A 21,614-nucleotide genomic window follows, 5' to 3' on the forward strand; every position below is an offset into this window, starting at 1 on the left:
GAGAAAAGAATTCATTAATTATATTTTTTGTGTTTGACAAGACCTTCGGTCTTGTGCCTACATACCAACATAAAAATGAGGGATCAAAACCTCGTAGATCGTGATACAAATTTTAAAATGGATGCATTGCTTTTAACAAAATTTAGTTTGAAAGGCACAAGGGCTTAAAATGGTTTGAATGAGTTAGTTCTTTTTGGCTTTTTGAAAGTTTAAGTCAAGTATAGTTAGGTTTATTTACAAGTTTGATTTAAGAAGATAAGTTTGAAAATGCAATGGCATAAGGCCAAAGTTTCTATCTTTTTGCAAAAGTGGTCAAATTTTAAAGCAAAAATAGTTCACACAAAGAAGATTTTGAAAATGGAGGGAGATATTTTGAAATTAAAGAAATGGGAATAATATGAAGAGACTACCCTATGTACAAAATTTAAAAGTTTAGAGTTGAAAAGATTTGACCAAATGGGTAGCAATCCAATAGAAAAAAATGTCAATAGAAACCCAGAATTCCCTTGGACTTTTAGAATCAAGCAACACACAAATGCACAATTATATTATCTTGAAGAGCAAGGCATCAAATAAAGATGGCCTCATCCATTCCATGATCTTCTTCAAAAATAGCCCATGCAACAGATGAATTCCACAAGTCACAGGTTCAAAATAACAGCTTCACAATGATCATGTTGCAGATGAATCCTAGAGACGTCTTCAAAGATGTATCAAATGAAGTTCAAATTGAAAACACTTGGTTCTTTGACAAGTTGGGATTGGCCAAGTCCATTAGCATAGGAAGGTTGCCTAGATTCTAAGTCCATTTGTCCAAGATCAAGCCAACAGTCCACTCAAAAGTTTTTTAGGGTTTTTGTTATTATTATGTACATTAATGGTCAAAGACCACATAAACAAACAAAGTACACTAACAAAGTATATCACACAATATGGTCCAAATGGACAAAGTGAAAATTGCATTAACATAAACAAATTAGAATGCTATGAACAATGGCAAATGAAATAAGGTTCTAAAAGTAAATTGCATCAAAGTAAAAGCTTGAAATTAAAAGTTAATAGTTAGTAGGTTAGAGGTTAGTTTTGTTTTGCTTTTGCTTTTTCTTTTCAAGACATTCTTTGGAGAACACTCAACCCACTTATCACAAGCATGGATCCTTGAACCAAAACATCTTCCAAAGGAAGGAAAGAAGGCCAAGTTTCCACACAATACCATGAAAGAGGGGAGACTTACAATCTCACTAACTAGAATGCTTATGCCTTTTATGTCACAAATTTAGTGCTATGTTAAGCAATCGTAATTGGACTTATGTAGAAGTCACAACTATTTAAGGTCGGGCAATAGAATTTTGATGTTAATGCATGTTAGAGACATAGTATAATGGACTATGCTCATGAAACATACCACACACAAAAAAGAATATGCAAAAGGTGTGGCCTAATCTCATCCATACTCATGTCAATTTTTCAATCAACTAGCATTAGGACTTTGAGATGTCATAGGCCAAATGAAATGAATGAATTAAGAAGAGGAATAAGATGAAGTGGGAAGGGAATGACTGAGATCACAAATTGGTCAAATGAGGACTTTTACCAAATTAATATCATTCATTCATTTTGGGAGATGGGATATACATTCCATCAATCCCCTAAATCCAATGATATTAACTTGACAAAGTCAAATCAACCTTGACCAAGGCCCAACAACAATAAGCAAACTCAACAAAGTCAATACAAATTGTCAACAAAAATTAATTGCCATTTATTCAATTAAAAATAGTAAAATAATTCATTTAAATCAAATATATTTTGTCCAATTCCTAAAATCTCATCAAAATACCAAAGAAATGGCCATGAGATTTATTATAGGTCAAACAAGGTCAAAGGACCTTGGAGAAAAAATTTCATAATTTTTGGACATTTAAAAATATTTTTAAACAATTAAAAACAAATGCAAAATCAATTAGTTCATGAAAAATATTAATAATGATCCAAAAAATAATTTTAATTCAGAATATGAAAGAGAAAAATATTTGAATTTTTTGATGAAAGTCCCATATTTTTTGGATCAATATTGAATTTAATATGAATTATTGAAGAAAATGAAATTAAAATAAAAATTCAGAAAATCTAAATTACGTGGACCATCAGATCTCCCTCATTAATTGAGGTGGCAGATCAGATGGTCCCTAGCGCGCTATCTACCATGGACCTTAGTCAGCACGTGGCAAAGTGGGTAATCAAAAGGGACGCACGAGATTAAAACAAAACATATGGATCTTGTGGTTCAGATGCTAGCCAACTCATCGTCGGAGCCAGAGCTCCGGTCATCTTCTCCGGTGAACCTCACCGGACTGGTCCACCATGAACCATCACCATAATGAAAAAAAAGGACATGATCTTGAAGAAAAAATGGCACTGAGCTCGAATCTGACCTCCATTCATTCCAACTCCAAGTATATTGAGAGATATGTGGAGTTGAAATTTGAGGTACATGAACTGAGTTGCTTCGATTTGACCTCAAAGCAACTCAATCTTCTTGCCTACATTGGTAGGACTTCAGACAACCAAAGAATTAGTATAATTGAGCAAGAATTTGAGAGAATCGAAGAGTTCAAAATTTCTGAAAAATACCTTGAATGGAGGTCTGGATTCACTTGATCTTGATCTTGCTTGTGCTTGGACTCACTCCACTTGCTTGCAGGATAAGGATTGAATGGTTAAAAAGCTATAGATTCTTGGAGAATTGAATTCCAAAACAGTGGAGATTCAAGCTCAAATTTTCAAGAGAATTTTTCAGGCTTATCCTTTGAGAATTGAGGGTTTGAAATGGGGAATCAAAGCTGGCGCGATTGTCTATTCATTTCCGAGCAATTGAAGCTCTATTTATAGCTGAATTGGTTGATGATTGCACACTCTAATTCACTTTCCAATTTTGGCAAAAGGTGATGTAATGGTGTATGGGCGCGCATAGGCCCATGAAATGATTGCTAGAGGTCCAAAAATGAACATCAAATGCTCTGAAGTAAGCTTGGATTGCAAGGCAAATGCACATTGATGTTTAAAGTTTGATCCATGCCAAGTGATGTCACCCTGTTTAAGCCATGCGCAGCCTATGCATTTCTCATCCAAAATGAATGAATTTGAGCTCTTTGGAAAGGTGAGATCAAGAAGAACAACTTTTATGTTCAACACTTTTTCATTTGGAGCTTGGAACTTGGATAAATTTGAGGTGGAAGTTGGGAAAGTTTTGACATATCAAATTTTTTCTAAGTGTCAAGCCATATGTCTCAATATTCCACCTTGCTTAACTTTTTATAGATGATTCAAATGAGAAAAGTGTCTTCATCAAAGTTGTAGATCTCTCAAAGAAATTAAAAATGGTCACCAATTTAATGTCATTTGGATTTTAAATGATATAGTTATTCATTTTTGAAGTTTGGAAAAATCACTTGATCAATGGTATAGGTCAAAAGTGACCTATAATGTAGCCTCATATCACATGCTCAAAAAAAGTTGAATTAGCTCCCACTACAAACATAAAAGTTGAAGTAGATACATTGAATTTGATTATGCAACTTGGAAATCTTTCATATCATAAAAATTGAACAAGTTATGGCCTTGGGAAGTTGACTTTCAAATTAGGGTTTAGACAAAATGACTTATAATGTTTCAACATAGAAAATGATTTTCCAAGCAAAAATAGTTCTAGTTCTCAACACAAAAGTTGTTTAGAATGCCATTTAGAGTATGTTTTATCTTGGAATCATTTCCATATGGTGAAAATTGTAGGAGATAGGGTCTAGGGAGGCCCAGTTTTGATTAGATGAATTCATCTGGTCAACCACCATCAACCAACTTGCTAATTTCCAATTCTCTTGACTTTCTTGGATCATGGTAGATCATATATGCATAAGATGATGATATTTGAATTGTCCCTTGATAAATTTGATCAATTGGTGAGATATCTTGTTGGAGAAGTTACTCAAGATACCCAGTCAAACTAGGGTTTCCAAGGCAAATCACCCTCAAACTCTTGAAGAAAACTTGATCAATATAACATGTAGAGATAAATGGGATTCATATATGATGCTTATAACCATTCTTGAATCAATTCTTGGTTGTGCTCTTTGTTCATGAGGGTCTCAAACCCTAGATGTGAACTTGATGAATCAATGAGATCATGCCCTTCCTACAAAAAAGTTAGGCAAATGCAAAGACATATTTTTGGTATTTTAGTTAGTAAATGATAATATACAAGTATGATATAATCTCAAAGTGCTTGGTGATCTCTCCCAAAACAAACCCAATGAAAGAGGGGTAAGGAGGATGCCAAGACATGATTCCAATGCTTATGCTTATGATGAAATTGCATGAGGGATATTAGGGTCAAAATTGGGGTCTTACACGTAGATGTCATTCTCCTAGGTTTTTCGAGGGATTTGGGATGTGTTGAAGCATACCGAACTGCAATTTAATACAATCACTATTATGCATCTCCACAGTGGTGAATCTTATGATTGGTGTGCATGCAGTGCAAACGGCTGCGTCTTGTTCGTGGATTTCATGGTCATGATCCAAATTTAGATATGGATGGCAAATGAACTGAAATGTGAATGTATATTAGATTATAAATTTGGTAGAAGAAATTAACAAATTTTTACAACATAATTAGGTTAATGGCAATACATCAGTCGGTCGAAGGTGATCCAAGAGGTTGCGATACTGGGTAATACAGTGTCTAGGACATCTGTCATGACTTATACCACGTGTCGACCATTTGTATCATAAAAGTAAAAATATTATTTAGAGATGATAATCGGTAAAGTAAGTAAATATAGTCCATTTTTAAGAACGTACTTTTGTGCGTACGGGAATGTGAGTGGGTTGTTGTTGACGGGAGCTAGGGACGGTAGTCTAGACCAACCCCATGCTTGGAGCAAAACAACACATCCAAAAAATGTAGACGTGTCTTTGTGTGAATTTTTACACAAAGAGCTATAAAGATAAGCCAAACAAGCGGACCCTCAACTGTAACTTCATATTCTATCTACATGTCTTAGTAAAGGTAAATACATAACATGCATACTAGAACCACTACCTTCGGAAAATAAAAATAAACCAATTAAAAGCATAATGTAACACCTAGTTTTTATTATTCGAGCATCTTCGGTAGAATTCTCATCTAATTGTAAGCTGTTATAATATGCCTTAAGGCGTGAAAGGAGTATACCTTGACCTCTCGGGTTATCATCTAACAAATCAGCACCCAAGAGGTCCATGCAAATTGAATTCGCATAGTTGGTTTTACCATTTACCGTCTTACCTTTGATAGGCAGTCCCAATAACATGTAGACGTCTTCTAGCGTCACGGTACATTCACTGGTTGGAAAACAGAATGTGTGTGTCTCGGAATGTCATCTTTCACATAATGCAAGAATAAATTTAGTATCCACCGACCAATACATTATTTCGCTTATATGTCCAAAACCGGCGAGTTTTATATACAATTGAATCATCGGGTCCATGTGTACAAATTCGTGGACCCGAGTTCGAAACCTAGAAGCATCCTAAAAAAGAAATAACAAAATACGTTACTTTATAAAAGATAAACAACAAATTAAGTATCGTTATTACAAATTATTCTAGAAAAATAATACAAGAACTAAACGCTTGCATAAGTTTCTATGTTTGCAACTGTGCCTCTATGCGATTCACCCATAGTGAGGAGAGACATCTTGTTGGAGTAAATATATGAAACAATGGTTGTTGCAGATGAAAGAGTTGTTGTTGTAGAGTAAGAAGTGATTGTTGGTGTGGAAAAAATGTGAGACTTGCATGACTATTTATAATGAGTGACATGCAAAGACATGCAAAAGTTTGAATGGATGGATAATAGTGCTTGCATGCTAGCGCCAAATGGTTTGGTTTACACATGCAAATGTAACATGCTAGCGCCAATCAAACTGGCGCCTCCTAGGCTTGCTTACATTCATGGTCTTCACATATCCTGGCGCCTATCTACATGTTGAGTTCCGAGGTCTACAAGGTGCCACATGGACTGACGCCCATGTACAAGGAATACATGCTAGCACCAATTGGACTAGCGCTAGGGCTTGCATGCTTGCCACATCACTTGTCTATTTAAGTGTCTTACTATCTACATCCTACAATCAACACAAATTCATCTGCACCAAAAAATATACTTTTCATCTGCACAAAAAATATTACAATGTCATATGCACCAAAATATACTATAAATGCTCATTGCAACAGTGAGACATATGAGTGTGATCTATACGAGTTTTGTTTTTGAAACACTGATACTATCCGACTTACGATCAAGAGAAATTTAGATTTCTTGCATTTGAAAAAACAAATTGAATCCTGCATAGGATCTGGTCTTGTGTCACAAATCACGCATCAAAATCTGATTTTTTTCGAGAATAGTTAATGCAAATTTTTCCTGCTAAAGGTATGAGACGATGAAGATGTTGAATATATGTTTGTTAGTCACAAACATTATGGTTGCAACTCTATTGAGTTATATATTACTCTTCAACCAAGTATACCATCTCATCAATCTCAGATAACTAATCAAGTTGAATCTGATAAATTTGATTTAGAAAACTCAGATGAAGCCGACCTAGAAGCAGAAGCAGAAGTCAACGTCGTTGATGAAGAAGAAGAGGCCGAGACCCATGTCAATCATATGTTGAACAACAACATTGAAGATGACAATCATCCAGTGCCATTACCTCCAAGTCATGTATATAATCCGCCTCAACATATGACAAACATGGATCTGCATGACGATGAAACATCCAACAGTGTCTTTTATAACCCGTAAATTAAGCATTGCATTGATATGTCAAGACATTTTGCCACTTGTTAACAAAGACACATTAATGAAGGTGAGTATAATAATATCTCATATCGTCACAAGATATAATTATACTCCATCTTACAAGAAAACATGGATTGCAAGGATAAAGGCTATTGAACAAGTATTCGGCAACTGGGAGGATTCATACAAAGAATTACCACAATTTTTATGGGCACTAAAAACATACGCACCATGAACTGTTGCAATTATGGATACATTTCCAGCATTTACGCCAGATGGAACCTGTGTTGCTGGAAATAGAATCTTTCACCGCCTCTTTTGGGTGTGTGAATCGTGCATCAAAGGTTTTGCATTCTGCAAACCTATTATTCAAATTGATGCAACATGGTTATACGGCAAATACAAGGGTACTTTACTTATGGCTGTTGCACAAGACGACAATAATATTGTCTTTCCCATTTCCTTTACTCTGGTTGAAGGTGAAACCGTTGATGGTTGGGGTTTCTTCCTTCGACATCTCAGAACACATGTCGCACCACAAACCAAACTCTGTTTGATTTCAGATAGACATGTTGCCATTGAGTGTGCTTACAATAACCATGATAACGGATGGCATGATCCTCCTTCTACCCATGTCTATTTCATTAGACATATGGCATAAAACTTCATGCGTGCAATCAAATACAAGAACCTTTGCAAAAAGGTGATGAATGCAGGGTATGCTCTAACTCAGCCGTCATTTCAACATTATCGTGACGAAATTAGATTCTCTAATGTAGATGCAGGAAGGTGGGTGGATAACACACCAGTAGAGTAGTGGACAAGGGCATTTCACATGACAACAAACCTTGTTGAATGCATGAACGGCGTATTCAAAGGCATTATAAATCTACCAATAACCATATTGGTCAGAACAACCTATTTTAGGTTGGCATCTACCTTCGCAACCAGAGGTGAAAGATGGAGTGCAGTGTTAATGTCGGGTCAAATATTCAATGAATGTTGTATGAAAGTGATGAAAGAGGAAAGTATCAAAGCTAGCAAACACGCGGTTACAGTCTTTGACCGTCATAGGCAAAGTTTCAGTGTACAGGGAACAATGGACCGCAATGAGGGGATGCCAAATTTATCCTATGTTGTCAAACTAAACAGAAGTTGGTGCGAGTGTGGAAAGTTCTAGGCCTTCCGTATTCCTTTCTCCCATGTCATTGCGACATGCACACATACTCGTCAGGACGCTTACAACCATCTATCTGATGTTTACAAGACCATTATCGTCATGAATGTGTATAACAAAATCTTCTCAGTGCTACCAATGGAGGAATACTGGCATCCATATGAAGGTAACACAGTTTGACACAACGATGAGATGCGAAGAAAGAAAAAAGGATGGCCAAACAACACCCGTATTAGAACAGAAATGGATACGATTGATAAAATGATAAGATTATGTAGTATATATCATTAACTTTTTGTTACAACAAGGTTAACAACAAACATCACCACAACATAAGCACACTTAAAAAAAATAAGTCCAAATAAACAACACAAAAACCAAACATCGAATACAGATAAAAATACTTAATCATAATATTTAAAAACAACATTTCTAACGGATTTCAACAATCAAACTGATGTCATCTCGTCCAAACATCATTTCCCTAACATCCTTATCAGTTTTTACTCGCACCTAACCAAATATACTATCGAGTCTCTCAATACTTCTAATTTTTTCTCCTTCTGGTATTTTTCCATCTAACCAACGAATCAACTCCCTCTTTAGTTGATCGAAACTATAGATGTTCTAGAAGAGCATCAACAACTGAGACTTGTCTCTCGAATATACCACTTTTCCATAGCGGCGACGAACACCAAACATGCTTGCAATATGGAAAAATAAGATGTGGAAAGATGAATCACACACACCTCTATTTATAAAAAAAGTGCATATTACACTGAGGCGTCAAACCAATTGGCGCTTCCTCTTCCAACTTACACATGGGTGCCAATTGGATTGACAACACCATGTACTATAGCCAATCCAATTGGCGCATCCACTTAAAATTTAAAAATAGATGCCAATTGGTCTGGCGCCTATGCCTTATGTCTTTTTCTTTTTGAAACTGAGGTATATTGGGACATTTTTTGAAAACCGAATTATTTTGGATTTTTTTTTTAAATGTGGAGTATTTTAGTAAAAAATTCAAATTTATTTAAATATTTCCAAGAAATTGTAAATAATCATCGATAAAATTAATAGATTTATTTATTTATCGATCTTTTAAAAATATCATTTGCATATTTTTAAGACGACAATATAATATATCATAGATAAAATTGTCTTTTTGTCCTATACTAAAATCTATTTGCATTTTCTAAAATAAATTGATTAATTTAGTTATCCTTTTTAAAAATATTTAATATATAATAAATAATATAATTAAGATAGTTTATGCCATGCAAATAAATAGTATAATTAAAATAAATACTATCTAAAATGTTGTATTAAATAAATAATTTATTTTAGTGTTTTCATAATAAAGACAATTAGTTTTAATATATGGTAAAATATGTATTCTCCTCTCTTATAATAATCACGTCTCTTTTCCACATATTTTATTAAAAAACAACTATAACAAAAAATATATACAACAACGCCAACGTCATCACGATCATTTGGAGAATCACGGTGATAGCTCTAAATTCAGACACCACTAAATTGTTTTATCTTATAATTAAAAATTGTAAACTTATTATCACGATTGATTAAAACAACTATGGTGATATCTTTTATTTTTTTGGGGTTCGATTCTCAGTGACAAAAAATTTGTGATTTCTTTATTATTTTAGTTGGGAATTTTATTTTTATATATTTTTAGATAAAAAATGGAAGTGGTATCATTACGGTTGTTTACACTAACCGTTGTGATATTTTTTTAAACTATATTTTAATTTTTAAATACTTAAAACCTGACGTTTTTTTTATATAATTACATTAACGTAAAACATATATCACCACGGTTTTTTAAACTAATCGTTGTGATATATTTTTATTTTATTAAAAAAAATTAAATGCTTAAAATCTGGCGCTTTTTTATGAAATTACATTAAGTTAGTCATAATCACAACGGTTGTATTAAACAACCATGGTGGAATGATTTATTCACTTAATGGAAACACAACTAGCTAGCTTGTCTCTTCAGTTGCATTTGTTCATTTTCAACCCTAACGAAACAACGACATTTTCAACCCTGGTGAAACAATACTCTTTTCAACCCTAATGAAACAACATCATTTTCAACTCTAACGAAATAACACCATTTTCAACCAACAACTTCATCCAACTTCGTCGTTCTAGGCTTACGTACCATCGAGGTGGAAGACGGCACCAACTTCGTCATCTAGGCTTACGTACCGTCAAGGAGGAAGACAAGGATTATGACAACTTTTTTTTACTTATTCATCATGTTTTCGTACGTAAACATTTTCCCCATGCATCTAAAGTAAACTCATTTTCCATTGTGTTTGTGCTTGTGTTGTTGATGGCATTGTGTTGATGACGCCATTGTTGTTGATGATGTCATTATTATTGATATGATATTGTGTTGATGATGTCTTGTGTTGATAATGCCATTGTTTTTGTTGATGTCATTGTGTTGATGATGACATTGTGTTGATGATGCCATTGTTATTTATGTATTTGTTGTTGCTGATGCCATTTTATTGATGATGTCATTGTTGTTGATGATGACATTGTTATTGATGATGAATTTGTTGTTGATACCATTGTGTTGATGATGCCATTGTTGTTTATGTGTTTGTTGTTGTTGATGCCATTGTATTGGTGATGCCATTGTTATTGATGTTACCATTATTGTTGATGCCATTGTGTTGATGATGTCATTGTTGTTTATGTATTTTTTTTGTTATTAATGTCATTGTGTTGATGATGCCATTGTTGTTGATATGCCATTGTATTGATGATTCCTTGTTTTGATGATGCCATTGTTGTTGTTTATGCCATTGTGTTGATGATGTCATTGTTGTTGATGCCATTGTGTGGTTGATGTCTGTGTTTGTGTCTTGATGTTGATTGTTTTAAATCTTGATAGATGACCTCTTTTTCATCTAGTACTAATGAAACTACTTATACAAATGAAACTTGTATAAATGATTCTCAATCTACATACGAAAAATGGAAAAAAAATGTGCTACAATGATGGCACAATGAGAAAAAGTCCACAAGTCGGGTGTCAAATATTTGATGGAGTTTAGTGTCATTTATACGATACTTGATAATCCTCATACTTCACTTTTTAAGAGTTATGTTGTGTTTCTTAGAAGTAGAAAATTTAAAATATTGATAAATGATTGGAAAGATGTACCATAAAAGGTGAAAGATAGCATATGGACAGACGTTAAGGTATTAATTTTAATTTTCACCAATTCGATATTGCTTTATATAATCACTATAACATACTTATTGATGTAACTGTATATTTGACTTTTGAGTTTTCCGATGATTCTAAGTTGAAAAAAAGTGGATCACTTATGTTGGTACGTGTTGGAGGGGATTTAAGTCATGACTCACAAGAGAACACATTACGAAACCTAATCCTAATCTTGTGCTTATATGGGTAAGATATAATTTTCTTGACAAGAAGGTTTGGAAAAAGTTTGTGAAGTCTCGTAATTCTAAGGAGTTCTTGATTAGTACTAATTGTATTTTCTGATAATTTTATGCTTATGCTTTATAGATACAACCATGCAAGTTCATATTTTTATTATGTTTAAAACATGTTAAAAGTGAAGAAGAACATCTGAACAAAGCAAAAAACAAATACCCTTGTAGATTGTCCTGTGGGGGATACAGGAAACTTGAGAAAGCAATGATTGATGAAAAAATAAAACAACTAGGAGATGAGGATTCCATGAGTAATATTTGTAACCCATATTCACCATCACGACATGAAAAGTGGAAGAGAGCTCGACAAAGAGCAAATGTAGACTACACTTCAGATGCTTAAAGTTTAGTCGCTGAGAAAATTGTAAGTTGGATTTGTTGTGCGTGTGTTATGTGTTATTTATATGGATTTGGTAACTAAAAATGTATATCTTATTATATTGTGTAGGATTCGTTGGTTTGTCGGCCCGTGAAGGTTCCTTTGTTCCAGAACCATGACATGATATATTAGTATAAGCAATTAGGACAAAGAAGCATGGTGGGCGTGTCTGTGGTGTTGGAGATGACATCTTCCTGAGAGTATGGTTTGGTGAATCTAGAAAAAGCTCCTGACAGGTGCAAAAAGAAACGATTGAAGAATTTCAGAGGAAGTTGGAGAGTCAAAAGAAATATTTTCAATACGCGTTAGCTGGGGAGCGGGAAAGTCACAGGAAAAACATAAAAGAGTTAATTGAGGTATGTGAGAATATTGTGATATCTGAAATATATGATGTTTATTTTGTTTTATGTTCATGTGTTTTTTATCATTCCATGTGCTGGTATCTAAAATATATAGATTCAGTGGAACTGTCCCACAGTGTACACATGAAGATGATGATGATCAATTGCCTGCAAGAACTATTTTACATGGTGCAATCAAAAAAGAAAGTTGTTTAGCCACCTTATCGATAATGATATTAATAACGAGTTATTGATTCCTTCTGAACAATCATATACCAAAATGTTATGTCACCTTATCGACAACACATAACTAATTCCTCTATAGCTAGAACATGATCGAGAGTTAGAGTGTTTCCATGTCGATCCTAAAAATATAAAGGATATGGTCGTTGGAAATCAGTGGCTGGACATAAGGTTACTAGAGGTTTGGTGCATGTAAGTATATAAAATTGAATATCTCATTATGGTTTTGTACATTCAACAGATACTTACTTTTTGAATCTCTCACTTATTTTTTGAATTTTGTTTAATCATTTAGGTATATTCACTGTGTTTGTATAGAATTAAATAAATCGTATATTTATGGATTCTTGGATGCAGTTGGTATTCGATTTACAAATAATTATGCTAAAAAGATTGAACGTTATATAACATCACAATTAGATGGGGAAAAAGGCTATTATTTAGCATAATTTCTCCATAAGTGAGTAATTTTGAAATTGTGGTTTCTCTATTATATATAGTTAGTTTCCATGTTTAACCAAATACTAACTATATATGTCATGTGTTTATTCAGTGAACATTTTCAATTGATCATCATATCTCTTCAGACGAATATGATAACGACACTGTACTTCTTACACCATCTACTTGAACCTAAGATAAAACAAATTATTACTAGGTAACTTTATGTTTATGAGACTTTTAGTAATATTTTCTTTGACTTTGTAATTAGTTTAGTGTGTAATATTTTTAAATTATTTCCATTATACATGGTTGTGGAGCGACACTTTATTATGAACAATTCTAGAAAAAAAAACTCACTATATATATATATATATATATATATATATATATATATATATATATATATATATATATATATATATATATATATATATATATATATATATATATATATATATATATATATATATATATATATATATATATGCATGCATGTCTGGTTATATATTCATGAAATGTTCAAATTTATAGATATGAGACAAGTAGAGGGATATATTGTCTTCGCCGACATTGTTGATTATTGAGATCAGATATATATTATGTCATGAAATATTTAAAATAATATGTTTTTAGCTTAAGTTTTCTATTATATTTCAAATCATGTGATATTCAATTTTCTTCACATTTTTTGTGATGTTTAACGATCAGACACCTTTCTCCTCCGATGACTTAAAAGACATCCGTAAATATTGAGCTTTTATTTTCATACTTGAAAAGGGAAAAGGGTGTTAATGTATGACTTTGGCGTTGATATTTTCAAATATATGATTTTGGCTTAATTTATGTTTTTAATATACGACAATGGTATGTACATATTTGTTTGTCAATAATATTTTTGACTTTGATGTAAAAAATATTTAGGTAATATTTGTATAAAATTGTTGCACTTGGATTTTGAGCTACTATAAAGTCAATAAAGAATGTCAATGAAAAAGATGTTTACTATGTGAACATTAATGAAGTGTATTTAAATAAGCATTAATGGCAATTGGCAAGTCATCGACAGACCAATGATGAAGATTTGACCAAGCTATCGACACATCGAGATATGGTTTAGAGGACTCTCAGGGTTAAATTCCCAAGGCCTAGATCGCTGGGGAAACATGTCCAGAATCTTGAGAGGGACAATCGACAGGACCCCTCATTCCACCAAAAAAGGACCAGTTGACTAAATAACATGGTATAAAAGACTTAGTGATTTTTATAAGTCTTGGGTCCTTGAAAGGTATTGTCGACATCACGTTTGGAGCAGTAATCGTCGAAGATTCGTGAAGGAGTGGAAGAAGTGGAAATTAGTTACCATGTAATGTGGGTTAGAAGCAGATAACATCTTGGAAGACAAATAGGCACTAGTGAGAACATGGAGGATTGAGCGTGAAGCAAATGCAAATATTCCTCTAGTGGACATAACCATCGTCAAGGGTTATTTTGTAAATAGAATAAATAGAAAACTCATACAAGGGATCAAGGGTCACAAAATTTCATACACACTCTCCACACCACTGAAGTACCCAAGTCAAAAAGTGAAACAATTGAGTGAGAAACATATATGCGTTTGCGTCCACCCTTTTTTCTTAGTCTTTTTTTGTCTCCTTAAACGGAACATGTATTTTTTACTTTGCTTTATTTAATGTTATTTAATGAATTTTACCTTATCATTTATCACAACTTGACTTCATTTAGTCTTTTTTATGCTGCATTCAATTCACACGCACGTGTATTCACACAAATTGGTTTGGATGTTTTTTGAGTTAATCTCGTAAACTTTCAAACTCGTGATTGTTTATCAAAAACACCGGTAAATAAATTGGCACACCCGGTGGGACATTTTTGTGCGAATACTATGCAGAAAAGTAGTGTCTCATACTTTGTTTTGGTGTCTTCCATTTTTGTGGTCTTCTATGTTGTATGCACTTTAGATAGTAACACCCATTCTTGCAAAGAAAAATCGAAACGGTTCCTGTTAAGTACAATAGATGTGAGGGATTCTAATACCTTCCCCTTGCATAAGAGAATTCCTTACCCATTCTCTCTTCCTCTGGGTTTTATCGATGTTTTCCTTTTCCTTCGGGAATAAATAAACCTTGATGGAGACTTTGTTGTATCTTTGAGCGTGCAATATGCTCAGGTATATTTCGTGTAGCTCCAACCTTAAGATGTTGTTGTATGGGATGAAGCTCTAGAATCCATGTACGACATATTGTATGGAGGTGTAAGAGACACAATGTGCATGATGACTCTAATGTCAATGGTAGCTGGTGCAGCCATGGTAGTGTGAACTTAAGGATGCTGGCCTACGATGCATGGTTGCATTGGAGGACCGGTGGGTCGAGTCCATTGATATGTAGGATACGGGCAAGGAGGCACAACCCAAGGAGAAATAGATGAATACTGGGGTCGCTGCCATGGCTAATAGGTCTAAGAGGGGCCATTAGTCCTAGAACCACCACATTGTCAACGCCCTCCGGTGCGAGTTTGATTATTGCGGTTGCGGTCGAAACCAGTGTGGTTGTTCTGACAACATTTGGAGCGATGTTTTAAGGAGTCATTTGAGTCCCGTGTAACGGCTATGTGTAATGTGGTGAGAGATCTAGTGCTGTGCATTTTTTACTAGCCATATTCCTCTAAGGCAAGCATGGAGCATGCCTGATAAAATGAAGGCAATGGGTTGCTCTAGCGAATCAAGGTGGCAACCTCACGGTATGACTCAAGCAGTTCGTACACCAACTAAAGGACTAAGCGGTGATTGCTAGTTGGTGCTCCAATGTTCTTCAACTGATCATAAAGTTGCCTGAGACACTAACAATAGGTAGAAACATTAGGAAAATCTTCCATGCAAGTGGATGAGAAATCCTGTTCAAGGTCAACAACACAAGTGTTTTGATTGTCTTCGAATATGTCAGCCAAACGGTTCCAAGTTGCAATAGTAGTGGATTGGTTTTCCAAAATGGTGGTTAGTAGATCAATGGAGATGTAAGTTCAGAGTGCGCCTAAGAGGGGGCTGAATTATGACCAATTACAAATTCTGGTTTTAGAGACAAGTTTGCTCTTATTTTTCTGGTTTGGTAATGAGTTTGGAAAGCGATAAAGTGCATAAAAATAAAGAACACAAGGATGTATCCTAGTTCCCTTCATAATCCGAAGGTACGTCTAGTCCCCTTTCAACACGAAAGAGATTTTACTATCTGTTATGACTTATAAGACAGATACAATCACCAAGAGCAACTTCTTATGATTCACCAAGTTGATATGAGAACAATCCTCTCAAACTCAACTCTCTTGATTCCAACAATCCTAGACAACAAGGTGTTTACAAATCAAACAATCTTATTTTCAATCATTCTGAAAAATAAGATATGGATTACAACAATAGTTTTTGAGTGTAAAGTTTGTAGTATAATGATCACACTAAGTGATATATCAATGTACTTGATCTTCTCTTCCAATGACAATAATTTACAAACACAAAGGTGTTAGATTGTTCAAGTATTTTCTGGTTTGAATGATGTGAAAATATGCATAAAATATATGGAATAAAAGTTGATAATAAGAAATGTGAATTCTGAAAAATTCTAAGAGTTTTGATTGGAAGAGGTCGAATTTTGAATTTGAAAGATCATGTATTTATATGTACATTACACCTCTAATGAAATATGGTAATGTTCTGAAAAATATCATGAACAATTGTCAAGTTGAAATGAAATGATTCCATGAAGTGGTGCATGAAGAGGTGTTAGTAAAGCTACTGAGTTTTCAAAAATGCACAGAGGTAAATCGATTTACATAGTGGGTAAATCGATTTCCCTGTGGCAATGTTTACAATTTTTCAAAAACTTACAGTGGTAAATTGATTTCCCTAAGAGGTAAATCGTTTTACCTAGTTGAAAAAATTAACTTTTTGCTTTTGTAAATGTAATGCTTTAGTGGTAAATCGATTTCCCTAAGAGGTAAATTGATTTACCTAGTTGAAAAAATAATTCTTTAAATTTGGAAATCTATAGGCTTCAGTGATAAATCGATTTCCCTAAGTGGTAAATCGATTTACCCAGTTGAAAAATGAAAACTTTAAGCCTAAGACATTTTCCATGCACAAGGAAAGGTTATGCAATGATTGTTTGAATACTTGAGCATCTAAGAATTTAGTGAAGGTAAATATTCTTATTATACCTTCTTGAAATGCAATAGCTTAACTTCTTGAATCATGATGCTTTATCATTGAGTAACATCTTTGCCTTCTTGTCACTTGGAGCTTTGTCTTCATCAAAATACATTCATCATAAAGAAGCTTGACATCACAGGAGATGGTGGAATAAATCCACTAAAGAACCATAGAATCAAGAGTTGTCCATATTTCAAAAATAGTATCAGTAGACGCTGATTTTTCCTTTTCCGGTTGAGGAATGATATGATCGAGAACCTTGTGGGAACGAGTGTAACACCCTTATAAACCCCACATATAATTAACGGAATTAATTAAATAATCACCAACACAAGGGTATCAGACTTCATAAAAGATAAGTTGTCCTGCCTCTAACACGGGTTACAACTAACATATGAACTTGTCATTCCATGCTCACCTTTATTTAATATCATCACAGCAGAATACAACATTAACATTTAAAGAAGGTAGAAGAGCATACAACATTTAGTCTTAAAATTCAATTTTAAAAACATCATAAAGGGTTGTAAGTAGTTCAACTCAACAACTTAAAATATTCAACATAATACGGTTCATCCTAAAACATTATAATTTAATCCAAATATTCGACCCCAACCCGATGTTACATGATCAGAGCAGAATTCCACTACATAATGACAACTAATGGAAGTCACTACAAAGCTTCCTTCCACTTACTTCAATATGGTCTACTCCTGGATATCTGCATGATGCCCACATAGAGGCAACATTCAAACAGAAGGGGTGAGAAATCACAATCAATTATAAAAGGCATATCATGAAAGGTAGATCGCAATCAACGTAATCATTCACAACAACATATTGTAATTCTTACACCCAAATCATCATCAACATCATACACAACAATTTCTCAGTTATCATTAACATCATACACAACAACTTCTCAATTATCATTAACATCATACACAACAACTTCTCAATTATCATCAACATCATACACAACCAATATAAATGCAATACTTATGCAATAGACTCAATGCCTACTCGACATGCATGTGGTACCAAACATGAACACTCAGGTTCATTTCAATCTATGATCCCCACCATAGGATCGATTCCCTCTTGGAACCGGAGCACACCAAAATCGCTACCATCAACATAGGTAACGCTTCACTAATCCCCTATAATAAGAATTATCTACTCGCACCCGATTCATCACCATAGGATCGAGGCTCACCAAATAAATAGAACCAAAGTTCTGACAACATGTATGCATAACTCCTAACATGCAACAATAACAATATCATCAACACACACACATTGGTCCACTCTTGACCGTGTATGCCAACATCAACACCAAATCATCAACATAATTTCATCATGTTCATATTGTCATCATAAAAACACCAACACAACAACATCAACACAGTCATCTTAATAACATCATTATAGCAACACCGACATAAAAGCATTATTGTCACACAACAATTATTCATGTTTAATCAATCATTTATCATTGACATATATTCATAATTAATCAATCACTATATCATACTAATTAAAATCATGATCAATCAGAAATTGACATCAAAACAACATCATACAGCGGCTAATAATACCCAACAACCAACAAAACACGACAAATCGACAATTGCAACATAAATAACTGCCATATAACAACTAAGGCATCTACAATAATAAAGCATTACCAATTAATTCAAATTTTAAATACATCATATTCATCCTCTTAAGGCATCAACATGAGATAGTAATATGTGTTAGCTTTCTAATGCTTCGAACCGCGTGTCAAACGGAGCTACGGAGCTCAAGTTACGTCATTTTCAATTTCCTAAAAATTTCACGTAACAGTGGTAACCGATTATGCTTAAACCGCTAACCGATTACGGGCTTCAAAAACAACCCAGAAACTTATTTTTCAAGTGGTAATCGATTACACTCATACCGGTAACCGATTACAGGTTCGAAGAATAGCCTAAAATCTTATTTTTCTCCGTTAGAGGCCTTCCAAACCTCCAGTTTCGATTCCGTAAAAAGTCTCGATCTCAGAATTCGAAACCCAACACTTATCCAATGATTAAAACATCAAATTTACGATTTATCACATATTAGCATCAATTAAATCATATAATTCATAACTTTATCAATTCCATAAACCCTCGAAACTCTCAACAATGGTGAAATTATCCCAACATTCAAAACAGAAAATACAGCCACACATAGTGCACGAAAATCATCAATAATCATAACATATAATATCAAGATATCATAAAAATTCAGAATTTAGTAAAATCCCAAACACCCTATTGGAGTTTAAGGACTCTTCTACTCTACCCTTCATGCATATACCCTTATTATTAAAATGATTTCTCACCCTTACCTGAATTTCTAGCAAGTGATACAATTCTCTCTTGAATTCCTCTTCTTCAACCTCTAGTCAGCCTTGCATTTTCCTATTTTGCTCCTAAATTCTACTTACTTTCAAATGATTTCTCTAAAACCTAATTTTCCCTACTTTTAGAATATGTAGTAACCTCCTTACATTTGCCTAATTATTATTATTGCTCAAATTAATTATAGCTCCTCTCCTCTTACCAAAAACTTTCCTCAATTCACACAATTGGTCCAATTCTTGTTTTTATCAATTTCTCTATTTTTTTCTAATAATAATTAAAATGCTAACTATTCTAATATATATTCACCTATTTAAACAAATAACCTTATTATTTAATCACTAAAATAACTCTAAATAACCCACTAATTTATACACCACTTAACTATTTTAATTGACCAAATCCATCATATAATTCCTAAAGACTTCAATAAACTTGAATAATTGCAAAATGGGGTGTTACAACTCTCCCCCACTTACATAATTTTTGCCCTCAAAAATTACTTGAGGAAAACAAATTCGGATACGACTCCCTCATCTGCTCCTCACGGTCTCTAGTCATGCTCTCACCAGCTGGTCCACCCCAAACTACCTTCACTAAGGAAATATCTTTACCATTCAAATACTTCCCTTCCCGATCCTCTATCCATATGGGCGATTCCGCAACAATTAGGTTATCTCTCACCCTCACATCATCCACCTGAATCATATGAGACGGATCTAGAATGTATCTCCTCAACTGAGACACATGAAACACATCATAAAGATTAGCAAGTGGCGACGACAAAGAAATCTGATATGCCACCTCTCTTATTTGTTGGGGTAAGCCCTAGAGGCCAATACTTTTGGTACTTGTATCGAATTATTTATTAATAATAAAAGACTTTTTCTTTATTATGTTTGTTTAATAAAGTCCCTAGAATAGATAGTCCATTTAATGTATCAAGTGTGACTTAATCATGAGATCACATTAAACATAAGGACATTATTCTTAAAGCATCCGTAGTCGAGCTTTATTGTGAAGTGGGATAACATTAAAGCATTAAGACTATTATGTATATAGACTGATGATCACATCTCATGGATCATGGATAAGGAGTTATCAAGTCTTAAACATAAGTATGAATATTAAGAGTAATATTTATACTAGATTGACCCGCTATGAGAATACTATATAGAATGTTATGCAAAGTGTCATAAGTTATTCTCATGGTGATAATGGTGTATACCACCCTTCGACCTGAAACCACTATGGACCCTAGATATAGAGTCGAGTGCCTTATTGTTGATCAAACATTGTCCATAATTGGATGACCATAAAGACAGTTGATGGGTACTCCACGAAGCATGCAAAGGGACATGAGTGACCTAGATGGAATTTGCCCATCCTGCGTAACAGGATAAATGTCTATGGGCCCAATATTGAACTGGACAAGGATGACACGGTCTATGCCTTGTGTTCAATATAGACATAAGGGAAAAAGGGTAATTGTACATATAAGTATTATCACAAAAGGATTTGTCAGGTCACATGACATTTTCGTGTCTTAGGTAGCAGTGGTGTGTTGCTAGATACCGCTCACTGTTTATTATGTTAAATACGTGATTTAATATAATTGTCAATTCCGCGAAAACCTACAGGGTCACACACAAAAGGACGGATTGATGAGATATAGAGTAACTAAGAAATACCGTAATGTATGGTGCCCTTAAGTGAATTATAGAACATCGTAAGGTACGGTGTGCTTAAGTAGAATACGAAATATGGTAAGGTACCACACGCTTAAGTGACTTTGACATATTATAAGATATGGGCCACATACACTTGAGTGGGCTTTTTAGCTTGCAGGCCACACAAGTGGTTCTATAAATAGAACCCTTGTGTAGAAGCATTTGTGCAGTTGCAATTTCGTTTCTCTCTCTCTCTCTCACTCAAAGCCTTCATTTGTAGCAGCTAGCAATGAGATTGAAGGAATTCGTTCATGTGGACTGAGTAGAGGTGTTGTCATCGTTCAACGTTCGTGATCGCTCCGTAGATCTGCATCAAAGGTTACAATCGGCACAAGAG

Source organism: Lathyrus oleraceus, chromosome 5, assembly GCF_024323335.1.
Source record: "Lathyrus oleraceus cultivar Zhongwan6 chromosome 5, CAAS_Psat_ZW6_1.0, whole genome shotgun sequence".
Taxonomy (NCBI): Eukaryota; Viridiplantae; Streptophyta; class Magnoliopsida; order Fabales; family Fabaceae; genus Lathyrus; species Lathyrus oleraceus.